This window comes from Indicator indicator, assembly GCF_027791375.1.
Source record: "Indicator indicator isolate 239-I01 chromosome Z unlocalized genomic scaffold, UM_Iind_1.1 iindZ_random_scaffold_100, whole genome shotgun sequence".
Taxonomy (NCBI): Eukaryota; Metazoa; Chordata; class Aves; order Piciformes; family Indicatoridae; genus Indicator; species Indicator indicator.
In genome coordinates, this window is record NW_026539150.1 from 114,291 (window position 1) to 137,159 (window position 22,869).

The window sequence follows — 22,869 nt, forward strand, 5'->3', positions numbered from 1 at the left end:
TGGCATTCTGGCCCGTATCAGGAATAACATAGCCAGAAAGACTAGGGAGGTTATTTTTCCCCTGTACTCAGCACTGGTCAGGCCACACCTTGACTACTGTGTCCAGTTCTGGGCCTCTCAATTCAAGAGAGATGTTGAGGTACTGGAACATGTTCAGAGAAGGGCGACAAGGCTGGTGAGGGGCTTGCAACACAAGCCTTATGAGGAGAGGCTGAGGGAACTGGGGTTGTTTAGACTGGAGAAGAGGAGGCTCAGGGGTGACCTTGTTGCTGTCTACAACTACCTGAGGGGAGGTTGTAGCCAGGTGGGGGTTGGTCTCTTCTCCCAGGCAACGAGCAACAGAACAAGGGGACACAGTCTCAAGTTGTGCCAGGGGTTGTATAAGCTAGATATTACGAGGACGTTTTTGACGAGAGAGTGATTTGTCATTGGACTGGGCTGCCCAAGGAGGTGGTGGAGTCTCTGTCTCTGGAGATGTTCAAGAAAAGACTGGATGAGGCACTTAGTGCCATGGTCTAATTGATTGCTTAGGGCTGGGTGATAGGTTGCACTGGATGACCTTGGAGGTCTCTTCCAACCTGGTTGATTCTATGATTCTATAATACCCTGAACTTTTTCATGATAAAGATCAACCAGTCAAAGAAAATCCCAAAATAATTCCATTTTCTATTACAATCTCAAGTTTATTAAATCTTCACCTTCCACATCTTAAAAGAATTTGAAAGAAAAATAGATGTGTCATAACTAATAAATGAATATTCCTGGTAAGAAAAAGCAGCTTCACTAAATCTTTCAAATTCTGTCTCATTCTGTGCAGCTGTTTTGGTTCCTTTACAAGTAGAAAGGAACATCATATTTTCTGTAGGAAAGAAGAAATGGTATTTCGGTAATTCCAATTCCTTAATAGTGTTAATTGTGCAAATTCTTTCTGTTTTCTAACCACATCATACTATTCACTATATTTAACCAGCTTCTAATACGAGCAGATGTGAGAGATTGCAGGAAGATCCAAGGTTTGCTCATTTCTGCAAACCTAATTTCCATGTGTCCCCGTGTGCCTCTTAGCATGTAAATCCAGTTTAAGTTTTTAGCATAAGGGGCTTCTTAGGCAGCCAAGGTCAGATTTCGACCTTGCCACAACTGGGAAGGGGATATGGCTAAATACTCTCTCTAATTCTTGCATCAAAAGTTTATCTCTGCTAACCACAGCAATATAGCCTACTCTCCCACGGGTTCTGTAAGCAGGTTTGTTAATTAGTCATCAATATCTGTCAAAATGTTAAACAAACAGCAAACACACTATGGTAACAATACTGAGCTAAGGAATTGCTGATGAGCCCTTGACTTCAGTAACTTGTTATTTAAAATGTAGAACGTGTTTTCTCTTGCTGAAATCTGGTACCACAGTTTCTGTTTCTGGACTGTTTAATCAGGTTAATTAGTGATGAAGTCCTGACTGAAGCATTCTTCAGTGAACATTCATCTGTGTTAAAAGGCAGAAATTGTTTGCCTTTCACCACAACCCAAAGTCAACAGTCATGCATTGTAAACACAAATCACTGTATGGATGCAGTGAATGATTTGGCTTTAAAATCTGCTAGGGGAAGAAAGGAAAGGATCTTTATCCAACTTCTTTTTTTTTTTTTAGATGCTGGAGAAATTCAACAGAAGGCTTCCTTTTACATATCAATGCCAAGGGAAAAGAACAAGTCTGTCAAAAGGCAGACTGACAATACATCCTTTTGACAATCTTTTGTCCCTTTTGAAAGTATATTTCCAAGTAAAATTCAAATCCTTACCTACTGCTACTGCAGTTATATGAACCTCAGTAGGCAGGTGAAGCTGAACTTTTACAATCCAGGAGCCTAAGCTCTTCCTCAAAACCCAACTTACATTAACACATCACACTACTAGTGTGAATTTATGATTAACGCTGGTGGTAAAATTTTTAGTGTTGCTTGAAATAAGGATGGGTGTATCATGCTACTAAAAAACTCACAATGTATAATAATCATCTCATATCTTACTCCTGGTGGCATGGTTTGCTGCTGGGCTGTTCAGACTGCGAATTTTTCTTTTAAGGCCTAAGTTTTCCGCAGGGGACACACAATCCAGATGAATAACTTGCTATTAGAGTGAACTGGTTTTGCTAAGAACAATAGGATTGGAGTCATCTGGGCCCAAATCTGAAAAACACTGGATTTAGTGGGAATCATTCTAGTGATTGCAGCAGGCTTTTGTGGTAGTTTCAGGCTGTGCCTAGAAAATTTTCCAGAGATCTTGAACAGAAAGTAGTAGAATGTAAACAAATCACCACTGGGTATAAAAAGGAAAATAATAAGCTCTAAATAATCTTATTGGACAAATTGCCAACATAAGCCAGTTCTGTAAACTATCTTTTTCTCTTTTCAGCTTCCTCACTCTGGCTGGTGCTTCTGCTGGCTCTTTGCTGACCTTGGCTGCATTGCTTTGTTTTGGCTAAGTGTAACAAACAGCTTTCTGCTCCTTCTTTTCTCCCCTGTACAGGGGGGTAAAGAGGGGAGCAGGGAAGAGGAAGCTATTAGCAGCTCCCCTGGTTGTCCAGGGGGGTTCTTGTGCTGTTTATAAATTGTAAATACCTGTAAACATTGTATATTTTGTATATATTCATTGAATTTCATTTGAAATTGTAGGTTTGCTTGTAAATGCGGTTTAATTTGTTTCCAACTGAGCTGGTCTGGCAATTTAATATTGGGGGGGCGGGAATTTTCAACTGTCCAAAGCTTTCTGTCAGATGCTTGATGAATAACATTCCCATTAAAAAAAAAAGAAGACATGAAATTATTTTTGGTGAAGTATTTGCTAGAATAAAACAAACTAAGAGCACAGCTGCTTCTCTATAGATATTTTGACCATAATGTAGTTCATGACATTTGGCATTTTCCTGTCAGTGTCTCAGACTTTGCTATTAATTGCATGAATAAATATCTTCTCTGTCTGCAGACTTCACTCACTAAAGAAAAAAAGTGATAATGCAACTGATATCTTTACAAAGGTTAACCAGGAATATTGAGACAAAATAAAAAGGCATTGAGGTGATTATTTACAATTATTTCTTGGATGACACATATAAGCAAAAAATACACAAGGAAAAAAACCAAATACATATATGTTTTATGTATCTTAATCTCAGATTTTTTATATATCAGATTATAATCAGTTTACCTTGCACTTGTGTTGGAGAGCATGCCATTCTGTAAGATGTCTCAATGATTTTGGTAAGTTGTTAGAAAGCCTAAGTACAGAGGAATGTTATCTTAACTCCTATGTGATAAATATATCATCTTCATATTGGCATATTTAGAGATGGGAGCTTTAAACACAAAACAGAAGAGGAAAATATTTCTAATGGGTAATAACTTGGAATTTGTAGACTGTGAAACAAAACACAGTTTCCCCACAGAAAGAGGGGTCAAAACTTAGCAGTCATAAAGAAGTGATCAGTTTAAAAACTTGTTTGTGCCAATCAAGTGTATTCCAATATAGGAAGAAGATATGTAATTCTGTATTAGGTTTAATGGAGATATACTTGATGGTTATTTTTTCTCATTTTCATTACCTGTAACAATAAAATAAAAAATCCTTCATATTCCTGTCAATATGAAATCTAGAATCTTAATGATGGCATTGCATGTTTTCTTAAGAGAAAATGTATCGCATGCAAATCTTTCTCCACCCTCTTCATCCCTGAAAGTGTCACTTCCAGACACAAATTCTTAACACAACACACCCTTCCCTCCTCCACCTTCCCAACACTTTCCTGGCAATTAAATAGCCCCAGTAGCGTACTATCATAGGCCATCCACTTGCTTCTCTCTCAAAATAAGTTGCATGACATTAAGATTCTTTTCTTTTCATATTTGTCTTCATCTACCATGCCCTGATATTAAGTAATTTATGAACATTTATGAGTAAGGAATTATTTCACTATCTGTCTAGATTTTCATGGAAATCTGAAGGAGTAGCTGTGTTAGGAATGGGTGACTTCTGCATTAAATGATATTTCTCAACAACAGCCACTAGAACAGGTTGGTTTATTTCTGTATCACATTTATACCTGTAGAAGGGTTTACAATGAAATTTGCTAGAGTAAGGTGAAAGTAAAGACCTGGATCAACTTTTTTTCACCAAGAAAATAAAGGGATATAAAGTGAGACCTAGATAAACAATCTGTGGGCAAAACTGCTAATTAGTCAGTATTATTTAATTCATCTAATGAAGCACTGCATATGTACCCATTTTAGATTTTATATTTCACTCAGAAAGATTAGGATGCAGAGCTGTACAGAAGATAACAACAAACCCAACAAAACTGTCATAACCTTTTCAGGTCCCTACAGAGAAGTAAGTATGTCTCTCTATATTGCGTGAAATTTAGTCATTGCAATTATTTCTTCGCAGGAATGAAGATTCCCTATACAGAAAAAAAAATATAAGAACTAATTTGTAAAAAGAATCTGTTTGATGTGGCTGATGGATTTCATCTCATACAGTTTGTTAATATAAGTGAAGATACAAATTTTGCAAGCCTTGATTTGAACTTTAAATTACAAATATAATAAAACATTTACTAAATCCTTAGTAGATTTTGAGTATTATTTTGCATGTATTTATAAATGCAATGTCTTTAAAGTCACCGAACTGTAAATGCTCTTGTTTGATGTACAAAGCAAAAGGTATGTAAACCATATTTGAATACGATGTGTGGGGAGACATCAACATTTTTTTGTGTGTCAATTTCTGCAATACAAGATGACTTTGTAAAGGATAGCTTTCACAGAGCAGTTCTCAGATGCCCCTGTCTTGATTGTATTTTTCTTAAGCTCCTTCCAGTCAGAGTGAATCCGGGGTAAGAATGCCATCAAATGGTAGGCATTATCATTTGAAAAGGAGTCTGGAGAAGGAAAGGATGCCAAACATTAATGTATCTGTACACACTCAATTAAAATATGATCCAAAATTTAAATGGATTTTGAAGCATCAGCAAATGTCTGCCAAGAACTTGTGCCAACTCACATCAGCTTTGTCTCTGTAATATTTACTGCAGAGTGAGAAAACACATTTGACCATGAATGGTGCCTTATGGGACTCTATTCCACAACTGTTCTTTAAGGATTTAGATAAAATATGTCCTTCAGCTACTACTAGTTTTCAAGAATGCCTGTGAATGTGATTCAGAATATCATAATACCTCTTTGCTACTATCTCTAATTGCACATTGGCATTCTATAAAACAGAGAAATTGAAAAATAGCCATTATAAGAACCAACTTTTTAAAGAACTGATGTTTCTAATCTCTGCTACCCTGTAACTAAACTCATTTGAGATGTGTGCATAATTATTGTTCTTATTTTATAGCCCCATAGTAATTAACATTTTCTGGCTTTGCTGTTTGGTTTTGTTTGTTTGTGGTTTTTGTTGTGGGTTTTTTTTTGTTTGATTGGTTTGGGGTTTTTTTCTTTGCAAAAGATGAAGGAAACATAGTTTTAATATATAATATGATAGAATAGCCATTTCATATGATAAATATTTTATTAACCTGAGGGTATAGAAGTACCTTTGAGAGCTAAATAGTACCTTTCAGAACATTGATGAAAGGAAAATAAAATAGATTCCCTAAAACTTAATTAATCTATCTGCTTAAGCACAGACACACACACACACACAAAAAAAAGGGGGGGGAGAGGGGAGGGAACAGAACCAATGCATTGACAAGAAGGATGGATAAATGGAGAGACTAAATTTGAGAAAAATGATAAATGAAGAAAGGACAGAAGATTGTCCTTTCAAGTTAGACCTTAGTCTTCTCCTCTTCCCTTCTCCCTATTACAGGTCAAACAAGGATTCTTTTTGTTTACAGTAGGTATTAAACATTATTGCTTAACGGTCTTTGAATATTGTATGATGGAGTAGAAATACATTAGTGAAAGCATCCCTCCTACTGACTGGGAAAAAGGAAGCCATTTTCAAAGAGGGAAAAAAGACTGGAGGAACTACAGGACAGTCTGTCACATCTCTGTGCCTAGCAATATCATGGAGTAAATCTTCCATGAAAGTATACGAGGACACTTGGAAAATAAGGAGGTGGTTGGTGACAGCCATCATGACTTCACCAAGGGCAGATCATGCCTGGCAAATTTAATGGCCTTCTACGATGTTGTTACAGCATTGGTGGATAAAGGAAGAGCAACTGATGTCGTTGGTCTGGACTTGTGCAAAGAATTTGGCACTGTCCATGTGACATCCTTATCTCTAAAATGGATTTGACAAGATGGATCACTTGGTGAATAAGGAACTGGCCTGAGGGTTGCACTCAAAGTGTTGTGGTTAACGACTTTATGCCCAAGTGGAGGCCAGTGATGAATGACATCAGGGGCCAGTATTGGGACTTGCATTGCTTAACATCTTTGTCAGCAACATAGAAAATGTCAAATGCATCCTCAGCAAGTCTGCTGACACCACCAAGATGTGTAATGTGGTCAACATGTTGCAAAGAAGGGATGTCATCTAGAGGGCCATTAATAGGTTTGAGAAGAGGGTCTGTGTGACCTCCAGAAGTTCAACGACATTAACTGCAAGGTCCTACACATCAAGGCAATCTCAATCTCAAATACAATCTGGATGGCAAGTGAATTGAAAACAGCAATTCTCCTCCAGAAAAGGACTTTGGAGTGTTAGTGGATGAAAAACCGAATATGAATCAACAATGTGTGTGCTCAGCCCCAAAAGCCAATTACACCCCAGCCTGCACCACAAGTGCAGCCAGCGGGGTGAGAAAAGTGATTCTGCCTGTCTATTCTACTCTTATGAGAATCCACCTGGAGTATTGTGCCCAGCTTTGGGGCCTTTAGTATGAAAATGATATGGGCCTGCTCAAACAAGTCCAGGGGAGTCATGGAGATGATCTGGAAAGTGGAGCACTTCCTGTATGAGAACAGGCTGAAAGAACTGTCACTTTTCAGCTTGGAGAAGGCTTTAGGAAGACCTTATAGTGATCTTTCAGTATTTAAGGGGACCTACAGGAAAGATGGGAGGGATTCTTTATTGGGAAGTGTAGCAATAGAATAAAGGGTAATGGTTTTACACAGAAAGAGGGTAGATTTTGCTTAGATACAAGGAAGAAATTCTTCACCATGATGCTGGTGAGGCACTGGAATAGGTTGCCCAGAGAATTGAACATTCCCTGCAAGCAACTGAAGCCAGGCTGAGTGGGGCTTTGAGCAACCTGATCTAGCAGTGGAAAGTGTCCCTGCCCATGGCAGAGAGATTGGAACGAGATGATCTTTAACATACCTTCTAATCCATATCATTCTTTGCTTCTGTGATTGAGTGGAAGATTTGTGTACCATAGAGCCTGCAATTACTTTACTAGCAGACTCTACATAGGGAGAGAATTCATATATCTCATCTTGGCTACAGAGACTAGTGTGGGGGTTAGGATACTCAGAATTTCATGATGCAGGAGAGATTAAAATTAGTAGTTTCCTTGCTATTTCTGAGAATTCTCTAGAGTACAATATTGTGTAAGAAGAATCTTGATGCTGATTTCTAAAGGAATGTAACTCATGCTTCATTTTTCTTGCTAATCTCTGTAACTGGAATTCAAAGCCCATGCAACATCTTCTGAGAACTGCTGGAAGTCATTAGCTGAGAGTAGCAGTGTATGTAAGTTTCTCAGAATCCAGGTGTTTTGGCAAAATACAATGCCCAAATAACTCAGACAAAATATTTAGCAAGTGGTATTTCTAGGAATCATCCTTTTTGATCACATACAATGAAGAAATATTTACTCACACACCCTTAGACAAGTACAAGCCCAAGTCTTACGGAGATACTTCACTTCCTAATTGATATTTGTTTGTACTGACTCCATAGAATGTTTTTCTGTTAAATGATATGACTTCTTGAGTATCAATCACTTTTGAACTTCAGTGAATCTCCCGAATATGATTTACCAGATATTTCTCATAGCGTTCCTTTTCTTTTCTAGGAAGAAAATGTGGCTTATGGCTAAATACTGGAGAAGTTTCTCCTTCTTTTTTGGTAAAGATAGCTTTGTGGTAGTTTTCAGAATTTCCAAAATAAGAAAGAAACTGAATTTATTACCTGCAAATAAAAATAGTGCTAGAGGAGAGGGAGAAACAAGATTTTAACAGGGAAAGCATAAATAGACTCAGTGTTTGCAGGCTTTCTTACATTTTTTTCTTCTTTGAAAAGAAGCCTGTCAGTATGAAAATCAAACACAACCAGTGGTTTCTACCACACACTGGTGAAATTACAGGGCTGCAACGATACAGCAGTTTAAGCCACTGAGCCTGCTGATGAAAGTAATTCTGAAAATGAGGGTAGATATTGTTAGACAGGGTAAACTCATGGATTGTTTTCTTTGGAAAAAAATAGTATTACTGTTTGAACAGCCTGTAGTCACTCAATCAACTAAAAAAAAAAAAAAATCTACCCTTACAATTCCCAATACTCTAAACTGCCATTCAGAAGAAAAGGCAATAATAAAAGTCATGTATGGGCAGAAGTGAATGGAGATTTCAAACAAAAATCTGTGCTTAGGCTGTTTTATTTTCAGTAACAGAATAAAAAAGTTTATTCTGTGTTTGAAAGCAACTTACTGTCAGTTGAAAAATCAGTGTTGTGCATCTTGTTACAAGAGAAATCAAGGGAATATTTAATGTTACTGGGGAATTGAGTGGGAGGCAGCTTACAGAAAAACACTGAATACACAGTCAAACATTAAATATTTTTCAGGTACAAAAAGTAAAAAACTGTGATTTTTAATGAACCTGAAACTTTCTGTGTAGAAGCAGGTTTTTGCATTTATATTCCTAATGAAAACTGTTGTGATACAGTTCAATACAATATCACCATTTGTGGTGGTTTGAGCTCTGACTGGAGTTTAGGAGCTCAAATGATAACAGATTGAGATTCCTTCCCACCCCTCCCTTTCTCCTGGCAAGGTGGAGAGAGAGGAAAGAAAAAAAACGTAGGGGAGAGAAGAAGTAGTCTGGAATCGGTAAACCAAGCCTGGATGGCCTTCTATTCCCCTGGATGAGAGTGGATTCAGTTGGAAGAAGTAGGCCCCGGCCATATAGTCAGTGCAGCGGCAGCAGCGTTGTTCTTTCGAGCAGACAAGGCAGGAAAGAGAGCAAGCAGCAAGGTGTCCGCTTTTTTGTAGGCTTGCTAGACAGGAAGGGGGAGTGGAATAGACCACCTTTGGTCTAGAGGTCCCCTTCTCCCAGCAGGGAAGGAACCTAGTCCCACCTGGATTAAGTTTCCTTTGTCCACCCTGGGGCTGGGTTCTTTCAGCCCCATCCAGGATGGGTGTAACCCAGCACAGTCCACTCCTCTATTCCACTTCCACTTTCCTGTCACAGTCTCTGTATCCAGTCATGAATTGCGGTGAGTATTAGAGTTTCTGTTGCAAGTCCCTCTTTATCCCAGATGTGTGTGTCTCTCTCTCAGGGCAGTCTCTCTGTCTGGTGCCAGCTGATGCAGGTGGTGTTTGAGCTGGACAGCAGCACTCATTGGAGGAGTCACTTCATTCAGGCCACGGTAGTCCACAGTCAATCTCCATTCCTCATTTGCCTTCAGCACTGGCTATATTGGTCTGTTGAAGGGTAAATGAGCTTTGCTGATTACTCTCTGGCTCTCCAGTCATCAAATCAGTTGATGTATGGGGTGCAGAGAGTCTCGGCTGGTCCTGTACTGCCTGCGATGCACTATGCGAGAAGCAATTGGTAACTTCAAATCCTGCACCTTATGGCTGCCCACTACGGAGGAGTCATCTGACAGCTCGGGAATGGTAGACAGCTGTTCCTTGTCTGCAGTCCCTAGAGCTGCTATTCCAGTCTTGTAAAAAACTGGGCCAAAGAACACGGCGTTGAGTGGATATACCACTTTCCTTCCTATGCACCAGTTTCAGGGAAAATCAAACATTACAATGGTTTGCTGAAAACTCTGAACGCCATGGGGTGTGGATCTTTGAAAAACTGGGAGAAACATCTAGCACAAGCAACCTGGTTGGTAAGTAGTACAGGTTCAGTAATTCAAGCTGGAGCTGCTCGATTAGATTTGTTACAAAAGGTAGAAGGTGATAGAATTCCTGTCATTTGAGAAAAGAATCTGTTGGGGAAAACTGCTTGAGTATTTTCTCCTTCAGAAGAGGACAAACCTGTCCGAGGGGTGGTTTCTGCTGATGGTCCTGGTCACACTTACTGGATAATGCAAGCGAATGGTGAAATTCAGTGTATTCCACAAAGGAATCTAACATTAGCTGAAAGAGTTTAAATTCAGAGTGTATAGTACAGATACAATATCACGCCCATGAGGAATCTATGGTGCATGAACCCTGAAAGCCCTGAGTCACCTAAGAGTCCCTATTCCTTTTCTTTGTCTCATCTGCAAAGAGACAAACTGTTTTCTTATTTGCTGTTTTCTGAACTTTAAAATCATCTGCATCTGAAAATGGACTATGAACTTTATTTACTCATTATTGTAGATATTGTTTTAGATTAAATGGACAGTATTAGAAGCCAATTGAATTGTTTAGAAGGAATGGATTGTCATAGTTTTAGGCTATGTCTTAAAATTTTTTCACAGATTTTGAACAGAAAGTAGCAAAATGTAAATAAATCGCTATTGGGTGCAAAAAGGAAAATAATGATAATTCTAAACAATCCCATTGGAAGAGACCTTGGCTGCATTGCTTTTTGTTGTGACTGGTATTAACTTCTCTGCTTCTTTCTCTTCTCCCTTTTGTACAGAGGAGTAAGGTGGAGGCAGTGGGGGAAAAGCTGTTGCAGCTCCCCTGGTCCTTGGCCGGGGGCGTCCTTGTGCTCTTTATTAATTGTAAATACCTGTAAATATTGTAAATACTGTATATTTTTTATATATTCATTGCATTTCATTGTAGATTGTAGTTTTGCTTGCAAATACATCTTCCATTTGTTTCCAGCTGAGCTGGTCTGGCAAGTTTAATATTGGGGGGAATTTTCCAACCCACCACAATTGTAGAGAGCAATAAGGTCTCCACTCAGCCTACCTTTTTAGAGACTAAACTGCCCCAGTTCCCTCAGCTGCTCCTTAGCTTTGAAACACCCTTCTCTCAGAAAGTCAATTCCCAAAATACAAGGTGTTTCAGGTCCTTTTACAATAGTATGTTTCTTCCACTCTTTCCCAGTTAAACTTATGTGAGCCTGCAGTTTAGTCAACACTTGAGATCCACCAGTGACTCACAGGATAACTCTAGGCCCTGATCCTTGATAATTTGATGGTATTATGGTGCACTGAGCTCCTGTGTCAACCAAGGCCCTGTACTTCTGAAATTTTGAAGTGCCAGGCCACTGAATGTATACATCCCAATAGATTATCTTTTCTCCATTTTCCCTTTCCTCCCCCTGGTGGGAGCCAGAGCACCCCTAATTACGGGGCTTACATCCACATGTACAGTTGACACAGCGTCTAAGATTGTTTTCCTTTTTGCACCCTATAGTGATTTATTTACTTTTTACTACTTTCTGTTTGAGATCTGTGAAAAAATTTTGAAGTCATAGCCTAAAATTACCACAACAACTATCTGAAAGGTTGTTATAGAGAGGTAGGTACTGGTGTCTTCTCACAAGTAATTAATGATAGAATGAGAGGGAGTGGCCTCAAACTGTTCTGGGAAGGTTTAGGATGGACATTCAGAAGAAAAATATTACAGAAAGGGTTGTCAAGTATTGGAAGAGGCTGCCCAGGGAGGTAGTGGAGCTGCCATCCCTGGACATGTTTAAAAGCCATATAGATCTGGTGCTAGGGGATGTGGTGTAGTGTCAAACTTGGTGAAGTAAGTGAAATGATAGTGTGGTGGTTTGAAATTTCTCTCCCACATTAACCACACCAGACTAGCTCAGTTCAGAAGAAAAAGAAGCTCTATTTACAAGCAAAACCTACAACCTACAATGGAATGCAATGAATATGTACAAATATACAGTATTTACAATATTTACAGGTATTTATAATTAACAGAAAGCACAAAATCCTTCCTGGCCAAAGCCAGGAAAGCTGGCTTTCTGACTTTCCCCGACTCCGCCATCCAAATGAAGGAAAGCGTGCTACTTAAAGCACCAAAGTGCCTACAGTGCACTTACAGAATAGGTATGAGGCTCTGCAGGAGGAACAGGTCATAGGTAAGGATGAGGACTCAAGAAGGTCAGAAGCTGCACCAATGACAGGTTGCCACAGTCCAGCCATCAAAACTAATCCTGTAAAGAAACCTCATAGGGTCATCGTTATAGGAGACTCCCTACTGAAGGGAGCAGAGGGCCCAATATGCAGACCAAATCAGCTTCATAGAGAGGTCTGCTGCCTCCCTGGTGCCCAGGTAAGGGACTTTGTAGGTAAAGTTCCCAACCTTGTGAGTCCTTCAGACTACTACCCACTTCTGGTCTTTCAGGTGGGTAGTGACGATGTATCAGTGAGAGGCTCACAATCAATTAAAAGAGATTTCAGAATCTTAGGGCAACTGCTAAAGGGATCAGGAGCTCAAGTTGTGTTCTCCTCTATCCCTCTAACGTCAGTGATGGACAAGGGAATATATAGGAAGAGCCAAGAGGTCAATTCATGGCGCCGGGGATGGTGTCATCAACAAGGCTTTAGGTTCTACTATCACAGCTTGGTTTACAAGGCACCAGAGCTGCAAACAACTAATGGGATGCACTTGTCCCAGAGGGGGAAAAGGATCCTGGGACAGGAATTGGCAGGGCTCATTGATAGGGCTTTAAACTAGATTTGAAGGGGGAAGGGGTTAATAGTCTCCTGCTGGCCAGTGACAAACAGAGGGGCAGCTCACCAGAGGCAGAAGAATGGAGAGCTAGTAAGGGCTCTCAATTTGCTGCCCTGAGGCAAGCAATGAATGATGCACCAGGACACTCTGTGGAAATCAAGGGGAACTGGCACAAGGGGAGGACAGGGCCAGCCCAGCTGAAGTGTCTCTATGCAAATGCATGCAGCTTGGGCAACAAACAGGATGAATTAAGGGCCACTGTGCTGCTGGGATGTCATGACATAGTGGCTATTACTGAAACTTGGTGGGATGATTCCCATGACTGGAATACAGGGATAGATGGGTACAAGCTCTTTAGGAAGGACAGGCAGGGAAGGAGAGGAGGAGGTGTTGCCCTCTATGTCAGAGACCAGCTGGAATCAGTGGAGCTCCACCTGGGGAAGGATGAAGAGCTGGTTGAGAGTGTATGGGTTAAAATTAAAGGCAAAGCAGGGGAAGGAGATGTTACTGTAGGGGTCTGCTACAGGCCACCTGACCAGCAGAACCAAGCAGATAAGGCCCTCCACAGGCAAACAGAAGCGGCTTCCAGGTCACAAGCCCTGGTCCACATGGGGGATTTCAATGACCTTGACCTCTGCTGGAGGGACAGCACAGCAAGGCACCAGCAATCCAGGATGTTCCTGGATTGCATAGATGAAAACTTCCTCCTCCAAATGGTAGAGGAACCAACAAGAAAAGGTTCTATGCTGGACCTTGTTCTCACCAACAGGGAAGGACTAGTAACCAATGCGTGGCTCAGAGACAGCCTTGGCTGCAGTGACCATGAAGCAGTTGAATTTAAGATCCTCAGGGCAACCAGAAGGACGTATTCTAAGATTACAACCCGAGACTTCAGGCGCACAGAATTTGATCGCTTCAGGGATCTGCTGGCCAAAGTGTCGTGGGACAAAGCCCTAGAGGGAAGAGGGTCCAAGGACAGCTGGTCAGTATTCAAGGACCACCTCCTCTGTATCCAAGAGCAATGTATACCAACAAAGAGAAAAGCAGGGAAGAATGCTAGGAGGCCTGCCTGGATGAGCAAGGAGCTGCTGGACACATTATCACTTAAAAGGAAGCTCTACAAGGAGTGGAGGAAAGGACAACTAGAATGGGGGGTATATAAGGAAGCTACCTGAGCAGCAAGAGACCTGGTTAGGAAAGCCAAAGCACAGTTTGAATTGAATCTAGCCAGGGAGGTCAAAGGGAACACTAAGAATTTCTACAAGTATATTAATGGTAAAAAGACGACTAGGGAAGGTGTGGGCCCCCTCAGAAAGGAAACAGGTGAAATGGTCACAAGTGACCTGGAAAAGGCTGAGGTTCTCAATGACTTCTTTACCTCAGTCTTCACTGCAAGGGCCTCCAGCCACACACCTGGAATAGTCATGGAATCTAATGGCAAGAACCAGAAGGAAGAACTGCCCATCATAAGTGAAGATCAGGATTGTGATCACCTGAAGAACCTGAAAGTGTTCAAGTCCATGGGACTCGACAGGATACACCCACGGATACTGAGAGAACTGGCAGATGAGGTTGCTAAACCCCTCTCTATTACATTCCAAAAATCCTGGCAGTCTGGGGAAGTCCCCACTGACTGGAAAAGGGGAAACATTACTCCCATTTTCAAAAAGGGTAAGAAGGAAGAACCAGGGAACTACAGGCCAGTCAGTCTCACCTCTGTGCCTGGTAAGATCATGGAGCACATTCTCCTGGAGGCACTTCTGAGACAGAAGAATAGTGAAGAGGTGATTTGGTACAGTCAGCATGGGTTTACCAAGGGCAAATCCTGCCTGACAAACTTGGTGGCCTTCTATGACAAGGTCACAGCATTAATAGATGAGGGGAGAGCAACTGATGTCATTTACCTGGACCTTCGACACTGTCCCACACCACATCCTGGTCTCCAAACTGGTGACACATGGGTTTGATGCGTGGACCACGAGATAGATAAAGAACTGGCTTGATGGCCACACCCAAAGAGTGGCTGTCAATGGCTCCATGTCCCAGTGGAGGCCAGTGACAAGCGGAGTCCCTAAGGGCTCAGTCCTGGGACCAGTCTTGTTCAACATCTTTGTTGGTGACATGGACAGAGGCACTGAGTGCACCCTCAGCAAGTTTGCTGATGACACCAAGCTGTGTGGTGCAGCAGACACGCTGGAGGGAAGGGATGCCATCCAGAGGGACCTTGACAGGCTGGAGAGTTGGGCACAAGCCAACCTCATGAGGTTCAACAAGACAAAGTGCAAGGTCCTGCATCTGGGTCGAGGAAATCCCAAGCACAAATCCAGGCTGGGCAGTGACTGTCTGGAAAGCAGCCCTGAGGAGAGGGACTTGGGGGTGCTGGTGGACAAGAAGCTCAAAATGAGCTGTCAATGTTCACTTGCAGCCCAGAAAGCCAACCAGATCCTGGGCTGCATCAAGAGAAGTGTGGCCAGCAGGTCAAGGGAGGTGATTCTCCCCCTCTACTCTGCTCTGGTGAGACCCCAGTACTCTGGAGTACTGTGTCCAGTTCTGAAGCCCCTATTACAAGAGGGATATGGACATGCTGGAACGTGTCCAGGGAAGGGCCACGAGGATGATCAGGAGCACATCTCCTATGAGGACAGACTGAAAGAGTTAGGGCTGTTCAGTCTGGAGAAGAGGAGGCTCTGAGGTGACCTTATTGTGGCCTTTCAATATCTGAAGGGGGCCTACAAGAAAGCTGTGGAGGGACTTTTTAGGGTGTCACTATTGATAGGACTAGGGGGAATGGAATGAAGCTGGAATTGGGGAGATTCAGGCTGGACGTGAGGAAGAAGTTCTTCCCCATGAGAGTGGTGAGAGCCTGGAACGGGTTGTCCAGGGAGGTGGTTGAGGCCCCATCCATGAAGGTGTTTAAGGCCAGGCTGGATGAGGCTCTGGCCAGCCTGCTGTAGTGTGAAGTGTCCCTGCCCGTGGGAGGGGGATTGGAACTAGATGATCCTTGTGGTCCCTTCCAACCCTGACTGATTCTATGATTATATGAAAGAGAGAGATAGGAGCAGAGGTTATTGTTAGAACTTAGCAAGGTCAGCTCTCAGGTTTGTTGTCTCCCCAGCAAAGGAAGCAACAAGAGAAGAAAACACCAAGCTGGAATGCTGCAGCAGAACACACCAGACTGAACTTTGTTTTGAGAACTAAATCTTAAAGAGTTTCATTTAGAATAATCATTATTTTCCCTTATTACACACAATAGTGATTTATTTATATTCTTACTACTTACTGCTCAGGATCTGTGAAAAATTTTAAAGGCACAGCCCTAAAACCATCGCAAATGGCTGGACTTGATGATCTCTGACGTCCTTTTGGCCTGGATGATTCTGTGATTCTGTGATATCATTTTATATTTGGACTCAGTATCCTCATAATTTATTGTGCAATTTCTGTTTACCCAGTTGTTACATAACCTGCAGTTGTAAAGCTGATTAATTCTGTTTCAAAAAGTTTAAAGAATGTGTTTATCCCTGTTGACAATAATTCTGGTTTTACACTATTTCTCTAACAGTCTGCCTAGTTCTGGAAAGAGCTGAAAGGGTTAATGAAAATCCTGCATTGCACCATGTGCAAGCCAAAATGCTTTGCTATCTTATTGAATGTATCCAAAACCCTGTTGATAGATGCACTGCATATGCATTCTTTCAATCATTTTCCATATATTACCTCTTTAAAATGTTTTTCATGATTTTTTAGTGTTGCATGAGATGAGCCACAACATGATGATTTGACTATCTACATGTTGTCCACTGTGTGTAGCAGAACACATAGTGATCCTGCGTCTTTCCTCCAGGATCAAATTAAACAATTTTAGGAGTGAGAAAATATGAACTATTATGAAAACTCACTATGTTTTATATTAGTGTATAGAAAGAAAAAATAATCAATCTACAAGTACTAATCTTCAAGTATGTTCAGGTCTGCTGTCACAAGGAAGGCAGTAATCTGTTCTGCGGTACCAGGCATTGAAAGAGAATGGATTCAACCTTTTTTTTTTCCTTATACTAGTTTGTACCATGATTTCTTTCTTTACCTTTTTTAACAGGATTTGAATGCTATAGTTTCTATAAATGGCATGAGATCTCAGAAGTGATGCTTGTGTATCACTCACCAAGGCAAAAAAAGGAGTTAAAGTTCCATTACTTGAATGGAGGAAAGTGCATACATGAAAAATGTGAACAGTAATAAAGCTATAATGTGAGTCAATCCTGTAATAATAGAAGCCATTGTTCTGCTGTATATACTATTTACTGTATATGGATGTAAAAAATAGCTTTTTAGTCAGCTTTATATCAAATTATTTGATGTTCTGGGACAGTTGAAGGTGCCCTTTTAAACAAAAGGACCTACTCCCTTTCTCCTTGAAAATAGAATATTAAGATTATAATTACATGTTTCACTTTTTAGAAGAAAGTCTCTAGTGATGCATTTTAAGTAAAGAGTAAGCTAGCAATATGAATGAGGTATATGAATTATCTATTTACATAGCTAATTATGACACTCGTATAAATCCAGTAGTACACTGACTCTATACTCAAGGGTATGACGACAAATTGTTTCACGAAGTTAGTGCTTTCATTTTGTGTTCTTAAGCACCCTCATGTTGGGACTAGGTTTTGCAGTCTTAGAAAAGGATTAGAATTGATCAGTACTGTAAATGCATGGGAAAGATTGGTTCAGTGATTCGTTTCATGTTAGACACATGGGAAGAAAACAGCTGGGTATATTTGTCTCCATAATCCCTTTTCCCAAATCTAATTGTAAATAGAATTGATCAACTTGTCTTTCTTCTGAGCCAGTAGCAGAGACTAGAAATTCTAGGCTGTGTAGTAACTTAGTGCAGATCATCAATCCTTAGCACTATGGGGAAATAGTTGTTAGCACTGTATTTTCAAATGCATTTAAAAATTTAGAAAACTTTCATTGACTGTTTTCCAAAGAAAAATTCACTTCCATTAGAATGACTGCTATAATTTCTAGCATATCCTATGTATGCTGAATATCTGCAGCCCCTCACAAGGAGAATGTTTTTGTACTGTATGTTAAACACTGAGTCAGAACTTTGTCTTACAGGACCTCAAGGGAGTGACCTGACAAGTATACAATAATCACTGTCTTTTTAAATTAACTCTTTGTTACAAAGCCTATTTCTACTGTCTTTGTTACTTCTGGTTTCTGTGGAAAAGATATAGAGTAGGTTTGGAAGACCATGGATATTAACATGATACGAAGGGAAATGACTTTCTGAATCTTCAAGCTGGTTGCCTAATATTTTGAGAAATACAGAGCTGAGCATATTTCTGTTTTCTTTGGACCTTGTCATTGACTACGACTGAGCAGTGTATTGTATTTACTTTCACAAAATCTGCTCTATATCCCTGCGACCTTCATGGACTGCAGAATATGTCATTCACTCAGAATTTTTCATGTAGTAAAAAGTAATGCAATGCAACACTACTTGGTAAATGTCTAAATCTTTGGTGACTTAATTCCTACCTTTTCAGATACCATGTTTCCTTCAACTGCTCTGCAAATGAGCAGCACTTCACGAGAGTTCTGGAACTGTAAAAAACTTGTATGATTTGCAAAAAAAAAGATTAAAGTATGGCTAAGACTAAATGACTTTTGATCTAAATCTAGAACACAGTTTTTCAAAATGCAATTATCCGTGGATGCAAAGTCTTGGATAAAAATAAATGATCCGTAACTTCAGAGCAGAGTGAATTAAAGCAGTTTTATTCACATTCCCCGGTATTTTTTGTCCTCTATGTAGATTTTGTGATGATATATACCAAAAAAATACTAAGCAAAGATGATTAAGGAGATGAGAAACCCAGAAAAGCAAAGCTTGTGTGAATTGAATTTCATGGAAATGGATCTCAGTTTAATAACTGATTTACTGTCACAATAGGAATACAAAATGAACAGAAATTTATTCAAAGCACTAGATAGTTTATAAAAACTGTAGAAAGATATTTGAAATCAATAACCTCTTTAGCCTTTCAGAACACTTACACAGACATTAAAACAAATCATATAATCATGGAAACATAGAATCATAGAATCAGTTAGGGTTGGAAGGGACCAAAAGGATCATCTAGTTCCAACCCCCCTGCCATGGGCAGGGACACCTCACACTACAGCAGGCTGGCCAGAGCCTCATCCAGCCCGGCCTTAAACACCTTCGGGATGGAGCCTCAACCACCTCCCTGGACAACCCATTCAAGGCTCTCACCATTCTCATGGGGAAGAACTTCTGCCTTTAGTCCAGTCTGAATCTCCCCACTTCCAGCTTTATTCCATTCCCCCTAGTCCTATCACTACCTGACACCCTAAAAAGTCCCTCCACAGCTTTCTTGTAGGCCCCCTTCAGATACTGGAAGGCCACAAGAAGGTCACCTCAGAGTCTTATCTACTCCAGACTGAACAGCCCCAACTCTTTCAGTCTGTCCTCATAGGAGAGGTGCTCCAGTCCTCTGATCATCCTCGTGGCCCTTCTCTGGACACGTTCCAGCATGTCTATATCCCTCTTGTAATAGGGGCTTCAGAACTGGACACAGTACTCCAGGTGGGGTCTCACCAGAGCAGAGTAGAGGGGGAGAATCACCTCCCTTGACCTGCTGGCCACACTTCTCTTGATGCAGCCCAGGATCTGGTTGGCTTTCTGGGCTGCAAGTGAACATTGACAGCTCATTTTGAGCTTCCTGTCCACCAGCACCCCCAAGTCCCTCTCCTCAGGGCTGCTTTCCAGCCAATCACTGCCCAGCCTGGATTTGTGCTTGGGATTGCCTCAACCCAGATGCAGGACCTTGCACTTTGTCTTGTTGAACCTCATGAGGTTGGCTTGTGCTCAACTCTCCAGCCTGTCAAGGTCTCTCTGGATGGCATCCCTTCCCTCCAGTGTGTCTGCTGCACCACACAGCTTGGTGTCATCAGCAAACTTGCTGAGGGTGCACTCAATGCTACTGTCCAAGTCACCAACAAAGATGTTGAACAAGACTGGTCCCAGGACTGAGCCCTTAGGGACTCCACTTGTCACTGGCCTCCACTGGGACATGGAGCCATTGACAGCCACTCTTTGGGTGTGGCCATCAAGCCAGTTCTTTATCTATCTCGTGGTCCACCCATCAAACCGAAGTTTCACCAGTTTGGAGACCAGGATGTGGTGCAGGACAGTGTCAAAGGCTTTGCTCAGGTCCAGTAAATGATATCAGTTGCTTGCCCTTCATCTATTAATGTTGTGAAGAATATCAATCCTTTATTGGATGAGTATGTGCCAGCAGTGTGCCTAGGTGTCCAATAAGGCCAACGGCATCCTGGTCTGTATCAACAATAGGGTGGTCATTAGGAGTAGGGAAGTGATTGTGCCCCTACACTTGTCATCGGTTATGCCACACCTCAAATACTGTGTTCAGTTTTGTGCCCCTCACTACAAGAACAACATGGAATTGCTGGAGCATGTCCAAAGAAGGTCAACAAAAGCGATGAGGAGTCTAGAGCACAAGTCTCATGAGGAACAGCTGGGAGAGCTGGAGAAAAGGAGGCTCATAGAAGACCTTACTGCTCTCTACAATTATCTGAAAGGAAGTTGTAGCCAAGGTGGCCATCACTTTCTTATTCCACGTAACACATAAGAGGATGAGAGGAAATGGCCTCAAGTTGTGTAAGAGAAGATTTAGACCGGGTGTTAGGAAAAAATTCTTTATTGAAAGGGTTGTCAAATATTGGAGCAGGTTGCCCAAGGAAGTGTTTGAGTCACTGTCCTTAGAGGTATTGATGTGTAGAGGGGATGCTTAAGAACATGGTTTAGTGATGGACTTGGTGCTGCTATGTTTAGGTTGGACGTAATGATCTTAAATGTCTTTTTCAACCTAAATATTTCTATGACTGTGTATATGACTGCTCTCAGTTTAGAGTTTTGGTTTTAAAGACATCTACGGGAACAAGAATGTTTACATTTAGGTTAACCATAAAAGTTTGCATTTATCTGACACAGTGAAGGATCTAACTTACTCTATTATCACATCTGGTAGATATCTAGGTATCTTTTATGGAAACACTGCTTGTATAGTTACACTTTTCTGATGATTAAATGAATAACAACAAAAATATAGTCTGAAGAAAACTTTAACATTAAACTTAATTAACCTGATAACCTACCATATTCCACATTTTAGTAAATTTGCTCAAATAAAACTCAATTTTTTTCATTTAAATATGAAAAAAAAGAAAGAAGAAAAAGCAAGCATAAAAACTCAAGTAAAAGATCTTACTACAGAGATGCATTAGTTTTCTGTACAAATTTTTAATTATTATAAAACATACTCTATCTTCTGTGGATTTACTTCTAGCCTTACTCATGGCTAGTTTATGAAAATTCATCTCTTTGAGCAGCGTGAGGCCACCCTTCCTCACTACTTGCATTCTCATTTTCCACCCACTGTAGACCACCTCTCTTGCTTCTCCTCATTTTTTCAACTCCAACAGTAGGAATTTTATTGGCAGCCAGGGCTAATTCTCTTCTTCTTGCCCCTCTTGCAACATTTCTTCTGTTGCTTCCTCTTCTCTTTGGAAGATTTTCATTAGCTTCTCAAAGCTTTTGGTGGTAGTTGAGTTCACCTCAAATCAGTCCTCAGCATGCATGCAGTTGATGTGATACTTGACCTAGCTGTCTGAAATAAACTCCTCACACAGAAAACACTTGTATTTACCAGCCACAAAGTCACCCAAACTGCATATGGCAAGGCAAGATTTGAGTCCTGAGACACTGCCATAGACAGATTCACAACCCTGACTGGGGCTGTGGGTTCTTCAGTACTTCTTTATCTCCATTTTCCATATTCACAGAACATTTTGACTAAATGTGGGCAGTCCAGGAGGAGTGTATTTCAGCTTCCGATCATCTGAAACCAAGTCCTGCAGAACTTTTCTCTTGGGCCACTCTTTGGCCATCTCTTTTCCAGCTAGCTCATGGAGATAGTAGATTGTCACATTTGTAGATCTCCTCTAAACTCTGCCAGTGTTGTTTGGCTCCTGTTTTATTTCCTTCAGGTTCTCTGTTCTTCTCTCCTCATGAAGAAAAGTGATTAGTCCATGCTTGGATCACAGATGGTAGACAAGTCCTGCCTTTGCTCTGTATACTTTTCCATAGTGAAGGTACTTCATTGCCATTTTCTCCAATTAGAAGCAGTCTTCCCACACTTATGACATCATACAGATACCCCATTATGCTAGTAAAGCTGCCTGTGCAGCCCTCTCTTGTACACTTGAGTTTTCCTATATGCTTCAAAACCTTCCGAAGGTTGTCTCCCTCAAGGTGCCAATCCAATTCTTCTCCCTCTTTCACAACAGGCAGATTGTTATGATCTGCCATGACATAGTATTTCATTCCTCCTAAAGACTTCATCTGATTCCCTCAGTGATGATATGCGAACGTTTCCTGCTTGCAATTTATAACGTTTCTTCTGTCTTTTCACCGTCTTTCTGAGCACAGTCCAGCATGTTGGATGGTAACTCAGCCTTCATTGTGAATTTCCGAAGACCATTGATCTTCCATGTTACCTGCACCATAGGTTTCTGATTCTTTCTGACCACATTAACCTTTAGTTTTGGAGTTTTCTTGTCTTTCACCTTGATGTTTTTTTCCTCAAATCTTCTCTTGCTTCTTGGGAGAGTCTTTCAAATCTCCTTGAAACTTTCTTGAAATTTTGTTGATGCCATATTTCACATGTCTCATTTCCAATGAGTAAGGGGGCTTGTGAGCGGTCCCCTTTCTTCAAGACTCTGTTTCCATTCATTTGATCCTTGAGTGAGGCAGAAGAAGTATTGTTCTTTGTCTCATCACAGCTGTGTTGAGTCACAGGACAGCAGCTTCCACATCCTCAAACTGCTTAGACTTTTTTTCCCATACAACTCTTGACCATCTCTTCTCTGTGGTTCCCAGGCCTGGTGTCTTGGCTTATGGCAGCAGAATGACAGGTGGACTCCTTGCACATCATGGC

At 40.9% G+C, this 22,869-nt stretch overlaps 1 pseudogene; it reads right to left on the reverse strand.

The window, feature by feature from the left end:
- LOC128979961 (zinc finger protein 512-like) overlaps positions 1-22,604 on the reverse strand; it is a 41,105-nt pseudogene extending 18,501 nt beyond the window's left edge.
- Positions 22,605-22,869: the final 265 nt, after the last annotated feature.